We start from the raw sequence: 21,602 nt of genomic DNA on the forward strand, positions 1-21,602 counted from the left end.
CTGTGAAGGCTAAAGAATTGATCAGTTCTTTTTAAAATTTAGCGATGCTTATCATGGGGTCGTTATGCAAACAAAACAACTGGGAAAGAAAGAGGAATGTTCAAGTCAAACAAATTATAAAAAGAAGGGTGTACTGCAGAAATTTCAGAGTGCTAAATGGATGAAAGGTATAGAGAAATATTTTTATAAAATTAAAAAAAATAAGTCTTTGAAACACAGAGTTCAACATAGAGATACTGGTTAGTTTGTAGTATTATTTCATTTTACTGCTTATAACCCTAACTATTCACTGAGACCACTGATTGTGGTAGGCAGAACACTGGGCCTACAAAGAATGCCACCCCTGAATCTCAAATAGCTGTGAATATATTATATTATATGAAAAGGGGGACTTATTGTAGCTTGTGGGCTTGTGACTACAATCAGCTGACATAGGAGATTAACCTGCATTATCTGTGTTTCCCAGTCCAATCACAGTGCATTAAATGATGAGTAGGAAGGCAATAAAGGTCTATATCATAGTGACAGAATGTGAAGATGCCATTGATCATTGCCAGAGTTAAAGATGGAAGGTGTCAAGAACCCTGAAATGCAGGTATCATCAAGCAGCTGGACACACATTCTCCCCCAGAGAGAGCCTTCAAAAAGGAACGCAAACCTGCAGGCACCTAGATTTCAGCCCAGTGAGATCCATTTCGAACTTCTGACCTCAGAACATTAAGCCCCCAAATTTGTGATAATTTCTTACAGTTGCAATAGAAAACTTAGCACTCAGATAATACAGATGTAATTGTAAAAAGGTGTAAAGACTATTACAAGAAGAAGTTTAAAAAGACAGTATGATCTAATATTAGGATAGTACTGAAACAAAAGGTAAACATAACAGCAATGACACCACCAAAAAAAAAAAAAAAGAAAACCCCACATTTTGAAAAGGTCATGAATGGTTATGAATTTCAAGAAACATCTAACATAAAACCATATGCTCATATAAACCTCTTCTATATGACATGACAAGGGCCATAAATAGCACACATTTATCTACTTAAAACTCCAGATAAAGAGATAAATTCAATTATATTGAATATCTAAGAAAACATTTAAAACAAGGTAACTCAGACGAAAGGGCCAGTTTTATAAATGTTAAGGGGCGCAAATTAAGAACAGACTGATCACCACTGAGAAGTCCAAATTTGAGACTCTTTATTAAGCTGGCCAGCTGACTGTCTCACACAATGCCCCAAATAAATGACTATTGGGAGAACAGCCCCGACCACAGGGTTGTAGGGGTACTTATACCAAAAATCACATCAATCATAAGTGTCTGTTGCTAAGATTTGAAATTACAAACTAACATCATGAGATCATCAACAGAGGGGGAAGTGGGTCAAAATGACCCTTACTAGGTACAAACTAAAGAATGATTGCTAACATCCACACAATTACTGTTTACATGGTACATTGTTTAGGAGCAATAGGAATCAAAAGAGAGCAATTATTTACTACACAGGAGTTGCCATTGTATATTATTAAACATGTCACACCAAGTAACTGATGATGGGCACAGAGGCGGGGTGTTCCCATGGGTGAAGCTTATTTCCTACATAACATGGAATCTCAGAGCAAAATGGAGTCTGTTTAGTCATTTCCCTTAGAGTCTGGCCTATAACATTCTCATGGAGTCAGATCTGTCAGCCCATCACAATAAGAAATATCTAAAATACCATATAAGAATATTATAAAATGCAAAAGTCAAAAATTATGGGGAATACAAGAAGATTCTAAAATAAAATTACTTTAAGTTTTTATTTAATTCTCTTATAACATGCCTGATCAAATAAAGAAAATATAGAAAAGTTAAATAGTTTAATGAGTGATTTATTGCTAATTTAATTATCTTTAAGTATCTTTACTGCTGAAGTTAATCTCAATAGAATTCTCAAAATAAGAAGTGCTACATGCAACATTTTTGATGACTGTAGAATAAAACTAAAAATTTAAAGCTAACGAAAATAAAACAATTCATGAAAAATACTAAAAACTATCTAAAATGTCATTGTATATCAGAGTATATGATCATGTATTTAGCAGTGGAATGTAATCCATAGTATTGAAGAATTCCTTCACTATAAGAAGAAATAATGTTAATTAAGCAAATAAATTTAAAAGAAAAAATCTGCAAAATTATCTCAGGAAAGTAGGCAAATAGTTTTAACTAGATTTAGTATAGATCCAAGCAGAAATTAAGGCATTCAAGATCTAATTCTTCAGAATGACTGAAATCAGGGGCAAAAATTATGAGTGTTTGATGATAGGAGAGTCATGAATTAATGTAATAGCAATGATTCAACAACCATGTATTCTTCTAGAATGAAGCACATATTGCCAGAATACTTTATGCATTTCACATGAAGTAGTGAAAATGATTAATGATTAAGTTAGGGTCTACATATTTTCATATTTTTTATTATAATTTTTATCATTCTATAACTAAATTATTTCGCCTTAGTGCTTGCCTAGCATGTGTGAAGCACTGGGTTCAATTCTCAGCATCGAATATAAGTAAATAAAATAAAGGTCCATTGACAACTAAAAAATATATATATTAAAAAAAAAGAACGAAAACAGCAAGTATAAGTTGCATTTTGAAATAACGATTATGGAAGAACATTGAAAATCATCTGGAAAACATATGTAATGGTTAATTTGAATTTTCAACTTGATTGGATTGTGAGATATTGATGATTAAGAGGCTTCTGGGTGTGTCATTGAGGGTGTGTCTAGGAATGATTGGAATGTGGGATAGTGAACTGAAGTGGAGCCCCTCCCTGAGCCTGGGGAGCACCGCCCAATAAGATGGAATAAAAGTTGGAAGAACAAGGAAGCAGATTGCAGATGCAAGCTCAGCTCTTCTTGAATGGGTTTTTTATTGCTGTTTTGATCGTCTGAGGATATCGGATTCTTGCTTCTTCACTCTTCCAAAGTGGTCTCTGCCAGTGATTCTCCAGGTAGTTTCCAGAAGCCTTGGTCTCAGACAAGGGTAGCACTGTTGATCCTTCTTGTTCTGAGACTTCTGCCTCTTGGACTGTGTAGCTTCTCTTTCTTCCAGCTCTTTAGCCTGCAGACAGTCATTGTGGACTATCAAGCTTCTGGTTCTGTAAGCCAATCTAATAAAACCCCTTTTTATAATCATGATTCCTTGATTCTGTTCCTCTAGAGAGCCCTGACTAATTAAACATGGAAACCTCATGTAATTCAGAGATCTAGGACATCATCATAGTAAGAGAAAAAGTATTTCACACCTGACACCAGTGGTTCCACAACTAGGGAGGAGAAGCCTCCTCCTGCAGGAGTATGGGTGAAAGAGTTCCAGGAAAGTGTGAATGCAGACACTAGAAATCCTAGCTGTTGGATGTTTTTAGAACCCTCACAAGCTTGCCGGAGAACAAGATAAGTAACGTGATATTTGAACAGTAACCTTGTTTTGGAAAGGGATTTACATCATCTCCCAGTGAACCCCAGGTTGTTATAGCCAAAAACCACCTGGAGAAGGACTTGCATGAATTTAACCCGCTATGGCAGTCTGAATCCCCTGTATATTCCCATCTCTGGGATCCTATGGACTTTCCATTGCCCTGGTTCAGTGAGAAGCTGCCTCACAATTCAAGCATGGTTCAGTAGTGTGACTCTTAAGTCTGCAGAGCTCTCTGCACTACAGTGGACAGGTGTTGCAACATGGAGACAAGAAGAGCACTGGTGGCAGGAGCTAAATCAGGAAAGCTGCCTTCAGATACCAGGAGTGTGGAGTCACATGGAGATCCACACTGATACCAGAACTGAAGGCAGCCACCCACATGATTCCTTCCACCCCTACCCCAGAGCACCTCACATAGTGCTTGTTACTTAAATGACTAGGTATGACCTCCAAGTTTCCACTGCTGCACCGTTCATGGATACAACTGGAGTGGTGTTCAGCAACTCAGCTCTTGGGACATGTTCCTGTCCACAGTGCACATGATCTAAAGAGGTCCAGAGGGGACCAATGCCTATTTCTGACTGTGTTTCATTCCCTCTGGCTCACTACCTTGCTCCCTCCTGCAGTCACTTCACTTGGAGAAAAGTCATATCCTTGACCCAACCCATGAGTAAAGTCAAGGGAGGCCCAGGAAGAAATTTGTCTGCAGTTGACTCACTCCCACTCACTACCTGACTGGAGCAATAGCTGAAAGTTAGGGAAGAAAATCTTGGCTATTACCCCATCCCTCGGTGTACATGGTCACAGGAGACCACAAAAGGAGTTTTAATCAGTGAGAGTAAAGACCTATTCCTGCTCACTCCCTTATAGGCACTTATAACTGAAAAGAAGCAAAGGAAGAAAAGCCTCAATTGTTACCCATTCCCAGGTGTGTGCACAGGTGAAAAGGGCTGAGATCCTACTCCTGTGTGTGCACACAAATAATAGCATCAGAGAAGACACATCTTCCACTACCACCACAACTACCTTGGTCTCAATATCAGCCAACCCCTCACTTTGACTCATCATGTATCATTGAGAGGACTGAGTATGAGGGCAACAGAAGGGATGTTGTGTTTCCTTCCACCATCCGGCCTTGTAAAACAACAGGGCTGCTACCCACCGTGCGTCAAAGGCAAGTACTTCAGGCCTTTCACCACTACAAGTGCAGTAAGTGCCATAGATTCTTACATGTAATAGAGCCAACATTAACAGTGTCTGGAGAAAGGTCCATCTCATAATAGAGACCATCACTGCCAGTGTAAGAGTCGCCACACTTTCTGTTATCTAAATCACAATTTCCTGAAGTATTAAAGTGTCCTCCATTTTCATGACCCATAGAGACACTGAATCTCAAAAACATGGCAAGAACCATGGCTAAACTCCCTAATAACAGTCAAAGAAACTATAGGTGAATCCACTGTGGTACCCATATGGAAATAAAGTCAACATTGTATAACAAAATGATATTCCAAGATAGATCCTCAGGAGAAGGTTGCTTACTAACAAGGGCATCCCTTAAAAGTAATGATTTCCACTCCACCAGATGCATATTTCTTAACATAGGAACACAGAAACCAGGAAAAATCAAGTTGATATGACAGAAGATCATAACCCTCTAGTAGTAGATTCCATCTATATTGAAATGGATAAAATGCCTGATGGAGAATTCAAAAGAATAATTTTTTTAAAAGCTCAATGAGAATCAAGAGAATACAAATGAAAAAAGAAAGATAGGGCAGGGTATGAATGAGAGCTTCAGAAAAGAGAAAGAGCTTTTGAGAAAGAAAGAAGGAAAGAAAGAAAGAAAGAAAGAAAGAAAGAAAGAAAGAAAGAAAGAAAGAAAGGAAGGAAGGAAGGAAGGAAGGAAGGAAGGAAGGAAGGAAGGAAGGAAGGAAGGAAAGAAAGAAAGAAAGAAAGAAAGAAAGAAAGAAAGAAAGAAAGAAAGAAAGAAAGAAGGGAAGGAAGGAAGGAGGGAAGGAAGGAAGGAAGGAAGGAAGGAAGGAAGGAAGGAAGGAAGGAAGGAAGGAAGGAAGGAAGGGAGGAAGGGAGAGAAATATTGGAAGTGAAGATCTCAATAAGTCAGTAAAGTTTAGATGAAAGCCTCAAAAACTTACTGGATAAAGTCCAACAAAAGTATGAAAACTTGAATATAGAACTTTTGAAACAACACATTCAGAAAGAAAAATAGGAAAAATGAAGAAAACATTCAAGATCTTTGGGACACCATTACAAGATTTAATTTTCACATTAGTGGCTTACATAAAGGAGAAGAAATAAAGGTTAGGGGAAAAGAAAATCTACTGAATGAAAAAATAGCAGAAAAATTCCCTAATCTTGGGGAAAGTGTGAATATTCATGCACAGGAGGCCTCTATATTCCCAAATAGACATGAACAGAAAATATTTTCACCATGACATATTATAGTCAAACTTTCCAAAATACAGAAGAATTTTAAAAACTGCAAGAGAAAAATATCAAGTCACATTTAAGGGCAATACCATTAAATAACAGATTTCTCAGTGGAAATCTTATAGGCCAAGAGGAAATGGAATGACATATTCCAAGTCCTGAAATAAAATAACTGCCAATCAAGGTTACTATATTCAGCAATGCTTTTCTTCAGAAATGAAGAAAAAATGCTTCCCAAGATAAGCAAATACTGGGGAAATTCATGATAACCAAAAGATGCTTAAGAGATTCCTACATACAGAAGCAAAAGAAAGATAACCACCATCATGACACCATGTGAGATTATAAGATCCACTAGAAAACTACGACCACAAAGAAGAAATAGAATAGAATCAAACACAATCAAGACAGTAAACCATCAAATCACAAAGGTGTACAAGAAAAGAACAAAGAATTTTCACAAGAAGAAAATCAGCAAAACGACAGCCAATAAATAAATCTTGAGAATAAACTTGCCAACTAAAATATACAGACTGACTGAATGGATTAAAAAAAAAGAGCCATCAATATGTTACCTATAGAAACATGGTTCATAAGTAACGACACACATACTGAAGGGGAAAAGGTGGAAAATGATACCCCAAGTCAATGTAATCCTAAAGCAAGCAAGAGTAGCTATATCTGACAAAATATTTTAAGAAGAAATTATAAATATAGACAGATCACTATGTAATGATTGATAGATCAATTCAAGGATATGTAATGATTACAAATTGATATGCACCTAATGTTGGCATATCCAATTTTGTACAATAAACACAAACATACCTCAAGTGGTGGATGGGCTCCAATACAATAATATAGAGCATTTCTATATCCCACTCTCATTAATGGACAAATTATCCAGTTAAAAAAATCAACAAAGAAATATCATACTTAAACTATACTACAAATAAAACGAATTCAACAGGCATTTATAGCCCATTCCATCCAATAGATGAGGAATACACTTTGTTTACATCTCTAGAAGAAATCATATATTAGAGGGGAAAAAAGTTTTAACAAATTCGAAAAATTGAAATCGTATCCTATATCATTTCTATTACAATGGAATGAAACTGGAAGTAAATAAAGAAAGATACTTTTGGAATTACATAAATACATGGAGACTGCACAACACAATCTGGGACAAACAGTGGGTTATTGAGGAAATAAGAAGGATATTTAACAATTTCTTGAAACAAATGAAAATAAAAAAACAACATAATAAAATGTGTGGGCTGCAGCTAAAGAATACTAAAAGGAAGTTTATAGGAATGCATGCCTGATTTTCTCCAAGGCCAGAAATAAGATAAATGTGCCCACCCTTCTTGTTTTTATCCAATATAGTACTGAAAGTTTAGCCATAGCACTTAGCAAGAGAAAGAAATAAAAGGCATAAAAACAAGAAGGGAGAGAGTCAAATTACCCCTGTTTACAAATGATCTGATTCTATATGTGGAAATCTAAAGAACCCCCTAAACAGTATTAGAACTGAGAAACAAAATCAGTAAAGTAGGATAAAAAAGTAACCAATAAGAATTAGTAACTTTTCTATATAGCAGTCATGAATTTTCTGAGAAGGAAATTATTTTAAAAAATCTTTTCACAATAGCTACACGCATAGAATAAAGTAAAATAAAAATAAATAAAATAAAATACCTAGGGACTAAACCTAACTAAAATGAAAACCCTCCTATTAGATGAATCACAAATTGAAAGAATGAATATTAAAATGTCCAAACTACCCAAAGTAATCAACAGATTTAATGCAATTTCTATCAAAATATTAATGTATGCTTTACTGAATTAGAAAATAACAATCCTAAAAATCACATGAAAGCACAAAAGATCCCATATTTCCAAAGGTACTTGGGCAAAAATAGTGAAAACTGGGATCAGTACTCTGCCTAATTTCAAGATATACTACAGAGCCATAGTAATGAAAACTTCATGGTATTGGCTTAAAAACATACACAAAGACCAATGGAACAGAATACGGAACCCATAAATATCAATAACCAACTGATTTTCAATGAAGATACCAAAAATATACTTGTAAGAAGGGATAGCCTCTTCAACAAATGGTGCTGGGAAAAATATTAACATACAGACTATTGAAAATCAACTAATTACTTTTTCTCACCACATACAAAATTCAACTCAAGATGGATCAAATACCTTAATGTAAGATCTGAAACGCTAAAATTATTGGAGGAAAATAAAGGAAACACCTCAAGATATGTTACAAGCAGTGATTATCCAGACAGGAGCCCTGAAGCATAAGAAACAAAAGCAAAAATTGACAAATGGCATTATATAATTTAGTATGTGGAAGTTGACCTGAATATAGAATAGTCATCACCAAGGCAGGGTGAGATGGTGAGGGTAGAGAGTGGATGGATATGATCGATGCATGCTATATGATTCTGTGGAAATATCATACTGGATGCCATTAAAAGGTACAATTAAAATGTGTTAATGAATAAAGTATAGAATAAAATTAACAAAAGAGAAAACTATGATATGACATTTCAGGAGGCACACTGAAGCATAAGAATTCAGAAATGTTGAAAATAAAAGGATGAAAAATTATGAACTATGCAAGTACTAAACAAAATCTAGGGAGCTCAGTAATATCAGGATGAGGAAAACAGATTTTAATGCAAAAAAAAAAAAAGCAGAAATAGTACTGGAGATAAAGAGGATCTGTTCATAGTGATAAAAGTATCAGTTGACTGGGGTTGATAAAATAATTTGAAATATTTATCCATCAAGTAATCTAAATAGTAAAGCACTATAGAAAGTATGAAAACATCACTGTACATATTGTAAGTCATATTGTGAAATTTTAAGAAACTCTTCTCAGTAACTTATAAAACAAGCAGAAAAAATATCAGGTTAAAATATTTGAATGATATTATTCACAACTACATGGTATTTGTGCTTTAAAAAAATACTTGGTGTATTTTGGAGTTTAAAGCATATCTCACCAAATTTTAAACATTCAGTGCCTTTGGAGCTTCAAAGCAATACTAGAAAACAGTAGGAATAGATAAGTTGAAATATGTACATCTTTGAATCTTGAATATTGTTGGCAAATGCTTTTCTAATGCATTTTTGATTATTCAAAAATGTTACAATAAAACAAAATATTCTTTCAAAATGAAAGCAAGCATACTATGTATTAAACAAGTTAGGATAAATCTAAGGCACATTCACACACATATATATACATATACATATACAAACACACATTTAAGACTATAGATTATTAATAAGGAAAAATAGAAGATTGGTAATTAATGGGTTAAGCAGCAATTCCCAAATACTATGACTATGCTAGTAAAACATCCAAAAGCGTTTCAAGGTATGTTATTAAAATTGTTGAGAGTTCAGCCAGTTTGCAGAACATAAATTTGATATACAATAATAAAATGCAACAAAAATACAAGTAATATATAAGTTAAAATACAACAAAAAAAGTTTTTGGAAATCACAAAAAAAATCAATGACACAATGAAATCACACAAAAAAATCAGAATTAAATGTATTAAACTGGAAGGAGATCTGCACAGGAGAAAAACACTTAAAATATAAAAAAGAGGAGAGAGATACTACACTCTTGGACTCAAATATTCACTGTTGTAAAGATGCTTTTATCTACAGGTTGTTTATAGACTCAGAGGAATCCTGATTCTTCACCAACAGATCCACAGTCATTTGGAGGTGGTGGAATTGTCTGTGTGTGTGTGCATTTGTACATAAGAATACAATTGAATCCATTTCTCATATCATAAATAGAGAATATTTGGAATGTTATAAATTATATTGTTTGAAAGACAAAAAAATACAATCATCTTTAAAGAAAAAGTTTGGTCAGTTTAATAACATTAAGATGAGGAATATCTTGTCATCAAATACTCCATCAACAGGGAGTTATCAGAGAGTTAAAAATCACCTAGTGAAATTTACAACACAGTTGGTCCTCTGTGTCTGCAGGTTCTGTATGTATGGGTTCAACTAGGCTTTGAGGGAAAATATTTGAAAACAATAAATTGCAACTCTTCTGAACATACTGAACATTTACAGATATGGTTTACCTTACCATTATTCCCTAAACAATACAATAATGATTTATATAGAATTTGCATTCTATTTGGTATTATATGTTATCTAGAGATGGTTTAAAATATATTGGAGGATTTCTGTAAGTTATATGGCAATACTATGCTTTTTGTGTAAGGGATTTGAACATTCATGGATATTTGGAACCAATCTCCAACAGTTACTGGGTATTTTCATATGTCTTAAAAATTCCACTTGCTACCTTCCTTATAGAAATGTGTGTTTGTGCATATCAGAATAAATTACACAAGATATATTGTTCACAATAGCTAAAAAGAAAGAAACTCAAAGGTCCATAGACAGGTAAAATGGATAAAATGTGGTATATTATTCACTGAAATACAGTACAAAAACTATAGTCAAAGCAACCTGCATGGATCTTAAAAACAGAAAAGAAATATTTTTCTGACACCATTTATTTAGAGTGCAAAAATTGAAGGAATAAGAAGTACTTTTGCAATGAAAATAGGTGGTATAACCATAGGAGGTAAAACTCTCCAAAAATGAAAGAAGTGATTACTATAAAAATTAGGATGCTTTTGCCCTCCAGGAAAAGCAGAGAGGCCTGTTATCAAGCTGATGTGTGAAGAGAGTTTTTAAAATGCTGGTCATATTCTTGAATGGGTGGAGAATAAACAGATAGCTCTAATGATAAACCACTGATGCTTTGTCACTGTTTGGTAGGTGCATTATGATGTCAAATTATTTTTTTAAGATAATTTACATGACAGGAAAATTTGGCCTCAGTGTGATTGGGTCACAACCTCATGTTTTGTAACACCAAATACTGAATCTGTTTCATTATTCTAAACTATTTAATTTTGTAGGAAAATCTGCAGCCCAAAAGATTACCTTTTGGGAACCAAAAGGGATGCAAGGAGTTATTTATTTTATTTTAATGCCTGATTGTTTATGTTATTTTTCTTTGTAATTCAAGATTTTGTCAATATATGTCTTCCTGTACAATATTTTTTCTGAAATATCTGAGTATATTTTTCCTCCCATTTCTGAAGATCTGAATCAGTTACTTCTCTTATAGTTTTGAATTCTGCTTCTTCACCAGCTTATTCCTTAGTATTCTATTATTTAAAAATTCTGTATCTAAATGTGAACCTCCATAGTTATAGTTCTAACTCTTTCTCCAGTTACAACTCAGGTTTTGGCTATGTGCAGATTTATTTTCAGTATCAGTACTCTTTCATATGATTTCAAGGGGAAAAGTATCTAGTATGTTCTCAAGTTCTGTGAGTTGATTTTTTATAGTTTGTGTTCTGATAATCACTTTTGCTTCATCATAATTAATTTAAATCTGCATCATGTGTAATATAAATGTTCTTTGGATTCTGATTAGATACAGAAGTTAATATTTCCAAAAGATTTACCTTTTATTTTTAAAAAGTTTTGTGCAGTTATTTTCTTTTTAATTTTCAGATTGTTCCCTTTGTTTTAATTGCTTATTATATTCACATTCCTAATGCTTTTTAAAATTGCTTGTTCTTTCTAAAGGACATGAATATAATTGCCAACATTATAAAATAATATGGATTCTTATAGTGTGTACGTATCCCTATTCAAATATTTTAGCTTAAATGAGAGAAGAGCAAGATTTTACATCTGGAATTATTTTAGTTTAACAAGTTACAGATTGTGATGAAGCCCGACTCTACATAATAAATAGATGATCTGGTTGGAGTATAGACCTTGTAGTAGAAAGTTATCAGACTTTAAAGAAGTTACTAGAGAGACAGACTGATGATATATATTTGAAATGTCAACTATGCATTTGAAAAGAGGTCAAATATATATGTGAAAACAAAGGAAGTTACAGTGTTTGTTCTTAAGAACAAAGAGGGTATGACATTGAAGATCTGTGAAGGAGATATAAAGTAGGTTCAAGGGTATAAATCATCAAAAATACCTTGCTCATTGGACAGCATTTAGAGCAGTTGCCATGCCTCCCTATCAAGCAGAATGTCTCATACATCCTAGACATTCAAGAGGCCTTTCCATCCCAATAATAATTATGACAAATTTTGAAGAAGGTCTTAGGTATACTCTGATATAAATTTAAAACTTGCTATTGTGTTGGGTTAAAGAACTGTGGGGCAATGAGCCCAAGTCCCTGCCTGGTGACCATTTTCTCCCTTCTTTCTGTACCTGCAATCCTCTTGTTCCATGAAGTCTTTGAATTTTATAAACTTTTTCTCCCTATGATGATTATGCAGCTACTTCTGCAGTGCCAGGAGCTCTGTGCTGTGACTTCCCAATTTTTCAACTTTGAATGATAACAGCATGAAGCTTGCAAATGTAGAAACTTCTTTCCTAAATAGCATCAGTGCAGCCATGAGCATCCAATTGAAATGCCAGGTAGCACCACTATGTGAATGCTCTTTTGTTGAAATTAAGCCCTTTGTGTGCATTCCAGGTATCCATCAACCACCTGAGCATACAACCTTCTCTGTTTCACTGGGCTTCCTTCCACTTTGCCTCATGTATAATCTTTCCCTTTCTCACAGTGTTTCCTTTGTATACACAATGGTTGTATTGGTTTTTACATTTAATTTGCCATGTTAATAGATTACCTTGTAGAAAAATGTTATATTTATTCATTTCAATTTCGTTTATCTGATTTCAGACATCCATGTCATTTTTAAGTATATTCCTTTTGTTATTTAGTGGCATTCTGAAAGGAAAAATAAGGTCTCCAGTTTTGATGAGAAGCATAATTGTTATTACTTTCACTTGTTTCTTCTGCATTTGAGTATTTAAATAAATATATTGATGGCATTATTTTATCAGCAAATACATAGTATCAGTTTTACTTTATACATCAAATACAAGTTGTGAGAAAATATTTTTAAGGAGGTATTATATTAATAGACACACAGAATGAATAGTCCCAATTTTAGAGAATTCAAGGTGTCCAAAAATTCTTGAAGTTATAAGACATGATGTATGTATTATGTCTTCCTGATAAGTTATAAATAATATATCTAGAAACAACATTTCAAAGATACTTCATTGTTTCAAATTATTAGTCCAGAATAGAATTTACAAATATATACTGTATTAGAAGCAAAAGCTTTTAAAAAGCATTGATTTGGGAGTGGGGTTAGATTTATTAACTTAAGTCAAAAGTTTTTGTTTTGTTAGGTAGATGCAAATAGTTACTTTTAAAAAGTGAAAGAAGTATGCAAATGTCATAGCCACATTTTGTTAGGGACATCTTTGACTATTACTTTCAGTAACTAGCCTTGAGTCCATTCCCAGCATCGAAAACTGGGAAAAGTTTAGAAAGTTTCTCTTCAATTACAATGTTCTTTCCTTTTTCTATATAGGGCAAGTTTTCCTGACTTTTAAATAATTCTAGCAAAGATAGCACCAAATATAAAAACTCTGCAAGTGTAATTCCACAGAGGGTTCTGGAATGTTGACTTGGAGAGTAACACCACAAAGGTTCTAAGAGTAATGGGCAAAATATCCTCAGCATTTTCTGCATTTCAGACAGATATAAAACTTTTTCAAGACTTCCTGTCTCCTGGGTAATGTGTGAGCATAGCATTTTCTTACATTTTCTATCCATTTTATGCCTCTCTTTCCACTTGAAATTATTTCTTCTGGGACTGAAATTTTTTGACAGTTGTTGACTCAGCTACAATTCCTCTAAAAAGTATTGTTTTCATCTATAATTAGTCATTGCAATGCTATTGTACTTCTGTCGAGTTCTCTAATCACAATACAAACCTCAAAAGCAAGTCAGTGTATACAAAGATCCAAAAGCTCAAGGATAAAATGCTACCTCCAAAGATACCCTATGGGTAGTTTGCTGACAGGATTACTTTCCAAGTTTGTCTTTGGCTCTTAAAGTTTTGTTATAGTATGCCTGAACCAAGGTCAGATGTATTGACTTGTAAAATAATATACAGTAAAAAGGATTATTCTCTGCTGTTTATGGAGAACATCAAAGTGGTATAGATGTGTCTTTGATGGAGTCAGAACTTATATTCTGGCAAATTTCCTTGATGATGTTTGGTCATTTTATTCAGCAGAAGACTGGCAATAAGATTTTATTTTTTTAAGTATTTCAGTCATCAAATTACTGCTTTTGTCTGAAGGTTCTAATGACATCATCTCCCATTAATATGAGCCTTGATTTCTAAAACAATGTTGAATATTGTTTTCAATTAATCTACCCAAAAACAGGGGTTATACAGAAGATTCTCTAGCTACTCTTACCAGGTGCAGGCATAAATTAATTCATCCTTGTGAAAAGTAACTCTTTAACCATATGCTCACAGCAAAGCTAACCCATTTTTTATGTGTGTAGCTGGGAGAGTTAAAGAACTGAGGAGCATCAGAATAAATTAAGACAAAAATCAAGAACAATAAAAAATCCTTACAGTTTATTTCCTTAAAAAGAGAAACTACAGCTGATGTTGTTGGTGGAAATTCTGGCTAAAGCATGCAGCACACACACACACACACACACACACACACACACACACTTCTCTTCTGTGGACAGGTGCATTGTCAAGAGAAAGCACATCAAATGGAGGACACATTCAAGTTGTTTCACTTTGCAATTGCAGCTGTTTCAGCACAGTCAGTCTCCCTGTCTTTATCAAGATGCTTTTTAAATCACATTTCCTTAGGGATAACTGGATCTGCCATCCATGGTTATCAACTTTTCATCCCATCTGTTACTATTCCTATTATAGTTGCAGTGAAGTAGCACACACAAGCTGGCTTGAAATGTATAGAACTGAAAACATTTGGCTTTGTGACCAAGCATTTAAACCTTACTTGATTCCAAAGTGTAAAGGAGCTTGATCTGATTTCCTGTAGTTGATGTTCAATGCCATCCTCCTTTTCTATTCTCCTGCCTCAGTTGTGATCTAGGTTGTTTAAAGTTGTTTGAGGAAAAATGAAATAAACTTGACCTGGGAATGTGAAAACACAATATTAATCTCACTGTTCTTTCTGAAAATTCTTTGGTTAAGCACTTACCTTCTTTGGCATGAATTACAAAATCAGAAGCATCTACATGTAATATAAACACCACCAACGTTGGAACTGTAGAGTATGCAATCAAGATATATTCCTAATTACTTTATTGCATTTACACTATAATTTCTGTGTAATTAGATTGAATACCCAAACCATTACTTTTTCCCTTGATCAATGAGAATAGCAATCTTTCTGAAAAGCTGAGAGAGAATAACATGTTAGACTTTATGTCATGCAGTGAAGCCCAGAACTGTGCCCAGGTAGGATGGTTAATTTGTGTTAATAAGAGTATGCAGGAGGCAGCCTGGGGAATCAGGAGCCTTCAGTTCTACAGACTTCATGTTCTACAGGACTTTCCAGATTTATCTGCAAGTAAAGAATACAAATTCCTCTTCTTCTTTTGTATTTAAAAATTAATTTAGTAACATAATGTCTTATCTTCTTTGTACATAACACAAGAAAAACTGACCAAATAAATTCACAGCTGGAAAGAAATATATTTATCAAAATTCCACTAAAGAGACTTCCCCCACACTCCGTGGGTAGCTGCCGGGCGCTCTTTCTATCCAGCATCTTGTTCCCGCACCGAGGACGCCAGACTGACCGCCTTGACCCGCTTGGCTTTGGTTGGGCGGCATCTCGGCGCCCACATGAGCCAATGGCATCCTGTCCACAGTGGCTGGGGCCGGGAACTCGACTTTTCTGGACGTCCCTCAGCAAAGAGGAAGGGCGGAAACCGCATCCCAGAAAAGTGTAAAGACTATCTCCCAGTTGGACAGAGGATGCCTGGGACTGGATTCATTGCTTTCAAAATTCCTTTGCAAATGAGTTTTGAAGCGAAACTTGCTCCAAAAGAAACATTTTCTTCTCTGGATCTTTTTAACAAAATCCAAGAACAAAATGAAGAGCTTGGACTGATTATTGATTTAACGTATACTCAGAGCTATTATAAGTCAGAGGATTTGCCAGAAACTATTCTTTACTTAAAACTTTTTACAGTTGGGTATCAGGTGCCTGATAACACTGTTTTTAAATTCAAATGTGCCATTAGTGAATTTTTTAAAGAAAATAAAGACAATGACAAACTTATTGGCGTCCACTCTACCCATGGTTTTAACCAGACTGGCTACCTCCTGTGCAGATATTTGATTGAGTTAGGAGGCATAAAGCCAGATGATGCAATTGAATTATTCAATAGGTGCAGGGACATTGCATAGAAAACAAAACTACATTGAAGAACTTCAGAATGGTCTTGTCAGAAAGAATTGGAATTCTGGTGTGTCCAGGCCAAGTGATGTTTCAGCACATCTCATGGAACCAGTCCACTCCTCTAACAAGTCTGGTAACCAAGGATCTAGGTATAACTTACCTCAGACTTAGGGTTATCCGATGTCTTTCTGGCATTTTCACACTCAGCCCCACACTTGCAGCAGTCATTCAGAAAGTTTTCACAAAATCAGAATGTTTACCATAGAGGCCATATCCCTCCTCCTGGCCCCGCTGGAGAGGACTATTCACAAAGGAGATACTTTTGGAATGTGAAGCCAAATGGCAGTCAAGCAGTCCAGGATAAGAGGTGGTGTCCTGGCAGTTATCAGAGACTGTCCTATCCAGCCCATTGGGGACGGACCAAGTGATACAAAACCTGTCCCGGATATCTCCCTGGAGGCCAGAGCTGCACTGAAGGTAGCTGGAGTGACTTTTAATAAAATCAGGTCAAATGAGAAAATTTTAAAATCTACTGAAGAGAGAAGATAAAGTCCTTTTATCCAAAAGAATCTAAACAAAATTTCTAAAACCTGTTGGTTTTGAAATTTTAGTTATATAGTGAGATCTAACTAAATTAGAAATGCAATTTTGACTCATTTTAATTTTGAGAACAGATGTGATAGATAATACATGTTCTTATTATACATAGGTTAAAATATTTAAAATATTTCCTGTTAGCTTTTTAACAAATTTCTATTTTGATTTGACCCCAGACTCAGAAAATGTTTTGTTGAAAAATTGGTGCCTTCTTTTGGTTTTGTTTTGTTCAAAGAGGGATGTGCTATAAAACTAAGCCAAGATATATCACTGAATAATAAAAGGAGGCACTATGTCTTAATGAAATTGTTTTATCCAACTTCAATAAATACACAATCCAGGATAAGACCAAAGTGTAAGCAATTAGTATTATTTTAAAATCATCATTCAGAGATTTCTATGCATTATTGAGTTTTAAAACATGGATACAAGAGAATACTAAACACTCACATACCCATTACCAAAATAATAAATCAAAAAACCACATTTACTTTAAATTTTAAATCATAGGCTATTATATTGCAATATATAAATTATCTCACTTAATTAGAAAAACAATATCATGAAATACATAATACAATGAATGAAAAAATTTCAGGCTTAGCATATTAAAATAAGTGCCATGGTTCAATGTTCTGCAGTATTCTCCCTGCCCAGAGTTCCCAGAACAAAAACAAACAAACAAACAAAATAATCATAAAATAACGGTCTCTTCATGTGTTCAGTGTGGTTGGTAATGAAAAATGTGAATGCATGGGATCTTGAGAAAATTATGCAAAACAATTTCCATCATGGTAGATGTTTTCTCTCTACCAAAGCCCATCAAAGACAGGAAATATATCTGAAAGAGCCAGAAGCAAACTGGAAGAGGAAAAGTAGAATAATTTTACAAACCTACAGATAATAATTTTGATAATAAATGTGGAGTTAAAAGAGCAAAAGGCAAAGTAAACATTAATTAGGTGATGTTCACCATAATCTTGGGTATGTATAAAAGAGGTCAAAGGTAGAACTCAAAAGGAAATTCTCCCTTCCATTTTTTGATAATGCTATTTACATCTTCCCACTTACAATCCAGAGTCAATTCACTAAAAAAAATAAATTTCTTGTTTTCAGACATAAACAGATATGGGAATAGATTTAAAGTAATTTATAGAATATAAAACCTGCAGCTAATTATCTCCTGAGAATAATTCATAACTTTGCCCCCTACAATATATCCATTCAAGATATTATCATGAGAGTTTCAGTAAAAATCCAAGGGAGAGGTTGGGTTCAAGGTTGACAGCTGAGCTTTCCCATTTGCCATCCCTGCTCTCACAGACAATGAAAAAGTGAACTCTCCAACATGCAGTTAATACAGTGAGACTGAAAAGTCACGGAAATGCTGCTCCATTCATAGGTCCACATGTGATGTAATAAGACATATTGACTCTAAGTGAGAAAGAACAAGATTCTACACAGACAGGGAAAAGCAAGGAACCTGAAACTCATGTTAGGTGGAAATAAGACAAGAAATACTTTTAAAACGACATGTATAGTAGCCAATAACAGTCTTTAAGAAAAAGGAGATAAGCATATTCTTGCCAACAAAAGTTAAAATTGCAATAGAATGTAGGGCAGATTTCCTCTTGTCACATATTTAAAAACAATGGAAACCCATGAAACTTCATATATTTCATTGCAAAGAAATACCCAGATAAACAGAGAATGATTAAAGCTGAAAAATTTAAGTCGAATCTTTCTTGTTAACTAACACGTCTCTTAACTGAAACCATATCTAAAAGGAAAATGAAACAGTGAAGAATGTATTAATATCAATAAGAACTGTGATTTACAAATTTTAAATACATAAATGGTTGAATTAAGGAAGAATATCTCAAAGAATAAAAAACAAAAATTCCTTAAAAAAGATAAAAGAAAGAGAAAAAGCCTAAATTGAATAGTTATGAATTTTTAGAAGCAGCTTAGGGAAACAAAGGGGAGGATGTATTAAAATAATAACTCAAGGAAATGCATTTAGATGATAGAAAACAAATATTTACCAAATAATATCAACAACAGCAACTGCAAAGAAAACAAAAGCAAAGTTAAAGTCAGAAAAACACTTAAAAAGTCAAATAAAGAAGAACCCAATCTTCACTCATATATTGCCAGGATACTATAAATTGGTACCAACCATTTTGGAAAACAGTATGGAGACTCCTCAGAAAACTTGTAATGGAACTACCATTTGACCCAGCTAGCTCATTCCTCAGCATATACCCAAAGGACTTAAAATCAGCATACTACAGTGACACAGCCACATCAATATTCATAGCAGCTCAACTCACAATAGCTAAGCTATATAACAGTCTAGGTACACTTCAACAGATGAATGAATAAATAAAAAGTGGAATATATACACAATAGAATATTAACCATAAAGAAGAATAAAATTATGGCATTTGCCAGTAAATGGATGGAACTGGAGACTATCATGCTAAGTGAAATAAGTCAATTCCAAAAAACCAAAGGCTGTAAGTTCTCTCTGATATGTGGATGCTAACATACAATAAGGGTGGGGAAAGGGAAAAATAGAAGTTCATTGAATTAGACAAAGGGGAATAAAGGGAAAGGAGAGGGATAAGAATATAAAAGGCCGTAGAATGAATAAGACATAGCTTTCCTATGTTCATATATGAATATACAAGCAGGTAACTCCACATGATATACAATGACAAAAATGGGAAGTTATACTCCATTGTGAATTATATGTCAAAACACACTCCACTGTCATGTATATCTAAAAAGAACATTTTTTTTAAAAAAGAACCTAATCATTATCAGAGTTTTCTTTAGTAATAATGGATAAAAGAAGGAAGAGTAAGGTCTTGAATTTCTCAGTGAAAAAGACCATCTTTTCATTTTTCATTTAAGAGAACATGTGCATTGTATAGCTATTAAAAAATTTAGAAAAAATAACAAAATTTAACATCATAAATAATATCTTCAAGGACATTCTTATTAGTGGAATCTTGAAAAACATTTTGCCTGAAAATTAAATTTTATTTTCCCCTCACCTGATTATACCATGCTAAGAATTATGGAACTTTATTGTACTAAGAATTGACCGTCAAGGCACTATGTTGGTTTAGGGATGATGCTATTGTAAAGGAGCTTAGGGCGTTAACTGCTGTGGTATTCACATTTGGTGCCAAAGATTTGCTCCTGTTCTCTGAATAGAGGGTTTGGGAAGAGACCAATATGACTTTTTCAAGCAATGTATCCATAATCTAGAACTTTGGAAAATCATGGTGCCTAAGACGTCTTGGTTCAGAGAAATAAGTATAATAAAGAAGTTTCATCAGTTTCTATCAAAGTATGATCCAAATAAAAACCTCTTCCTTGAAATACAACAGTAAGGAAACAGAGAAAGAGGAAAAGCAAGGAATCAAATGAAGTTTTTTTTGGTTTGTTTGTTTTTTTTTGTTTGTTTGTTTTGTTTTGTTTTGTTTTTATAGAAAGCAATAATTTCTCTTTGAGCAAATGAATGAGACATTTACTTTGGGGAAAGAGTAATATTCTAGGGAATCAAGGGACTTGTTCAGAAATGGATGGTAATAAATTGGGAGAACTTTTGTCACTGATATTGCAGTATCTGCACATGCAGCACATCACATTAATGTCCATTTTAAGCAAGCAAGACTGGAAATTGAAAAAGGAATAAAGCAAGTGGCTTATTGACCTAGTGTACAGCATGACTTGGGATTAAAATGAAGTAATACTCAATCCTGACACACTTCAGAGTTTTCTGAGGGAAAAATCAGGCTCCAAAATGTCCTTGAGAAACTGAATTTCTTATTTCATTGACACCAGGTGCAGGTGAGGAAAGTTTCCCATGAAGTCAGTGGCTGACAAAGAAATGACAAAAATATGTTTGGTCAACTCTGGGCTTAAATAGCAAACACTTTGAATGCTCATCTTCTTAAAAAAACTGAAACATAATTTTTCTTCAGTGATCTGAATGACATCACATGTAGAGACTACAGAGAGGATGAGGTTTAGGATTTTGTATTCCAAGTTTCTCTCAAAATTTTTCTAAAATTTACAAGGAATTGTTTACTTGGTGCTAGCACTAGTCTGATCTCATTAAGAATTAGCCAGAGATATCTCCCCTTTGAACACTTTCTCTGGGGACACATCATTTGGGGTCCACAGGAGAAAATGCCTTTCAACTGCTTCTCTGACACCCTCACTTTTGACCTTCGCTCATCTGCTTCATGTTGGCTTTGGAGTTCTGCTAATGTCTCATCCCCTTAGATCCCAAGGGTTGTAGAAAGTGTAGAACCTTCTTGTTGTAGACAGTGTCCTCCAGTCATGTCTCAAATGTTCCACATTTTGCTGAAATAACTCCAAGATTTGAGAGAATAAATGTCACCTTTCCCTCTTATCCAGGCTTTTGTTTTTGACAATGGAATTTCAACATTTTGTTTACTTTGTTATCCTAACTTAAATTACAAAGAAAATTTCAATGAAACTCATTCATAACCAGTACTGGAATATTCTGAAGCACTGTGAAATTAACTTCTAAATCCAAGGACTGTAATGGAAAAAATCCCTGACCTGGCAAAAACATGAATTTCTTACTGTACCACTAAGTAGTATTTTGGCAAATTTAGAGAAGATTTTTCTGGGTCCCAATTTTCTCATCTAT

At 34.2% G+C, this 21,602-nt stretch overlaps 1 pseudogene; it reads left to right on the top strand.

Moving 5' to 3' along the window:
* The first annotated feature begins 15,750 nt into the window (after nt 1–15,750).
* LOC124962737 (RNA/RNP complex-1-interacting phosphatase-like) lies at nt 15,751–16,737 on the top strand (annotated as a pseudogene).
* Nucleotides 16,738–21,602: the final 4,865 nt, after the last annotated feature.

The sequence above is a fragment of the Sciurus carolinensis genome, chromosome 13 (assembly GCF_902686445.1).
Source record: "Sciurus carolinensis chromosome 13, mSciCar1.2, whole genome shotgun sequence".
Classification (NCBI taxonomy): Eukaryota; Metazoa; Chordata; class Mammalia; order Rodentia; family Sciuridae; genus Sciurus; species Sciurus carolinensis.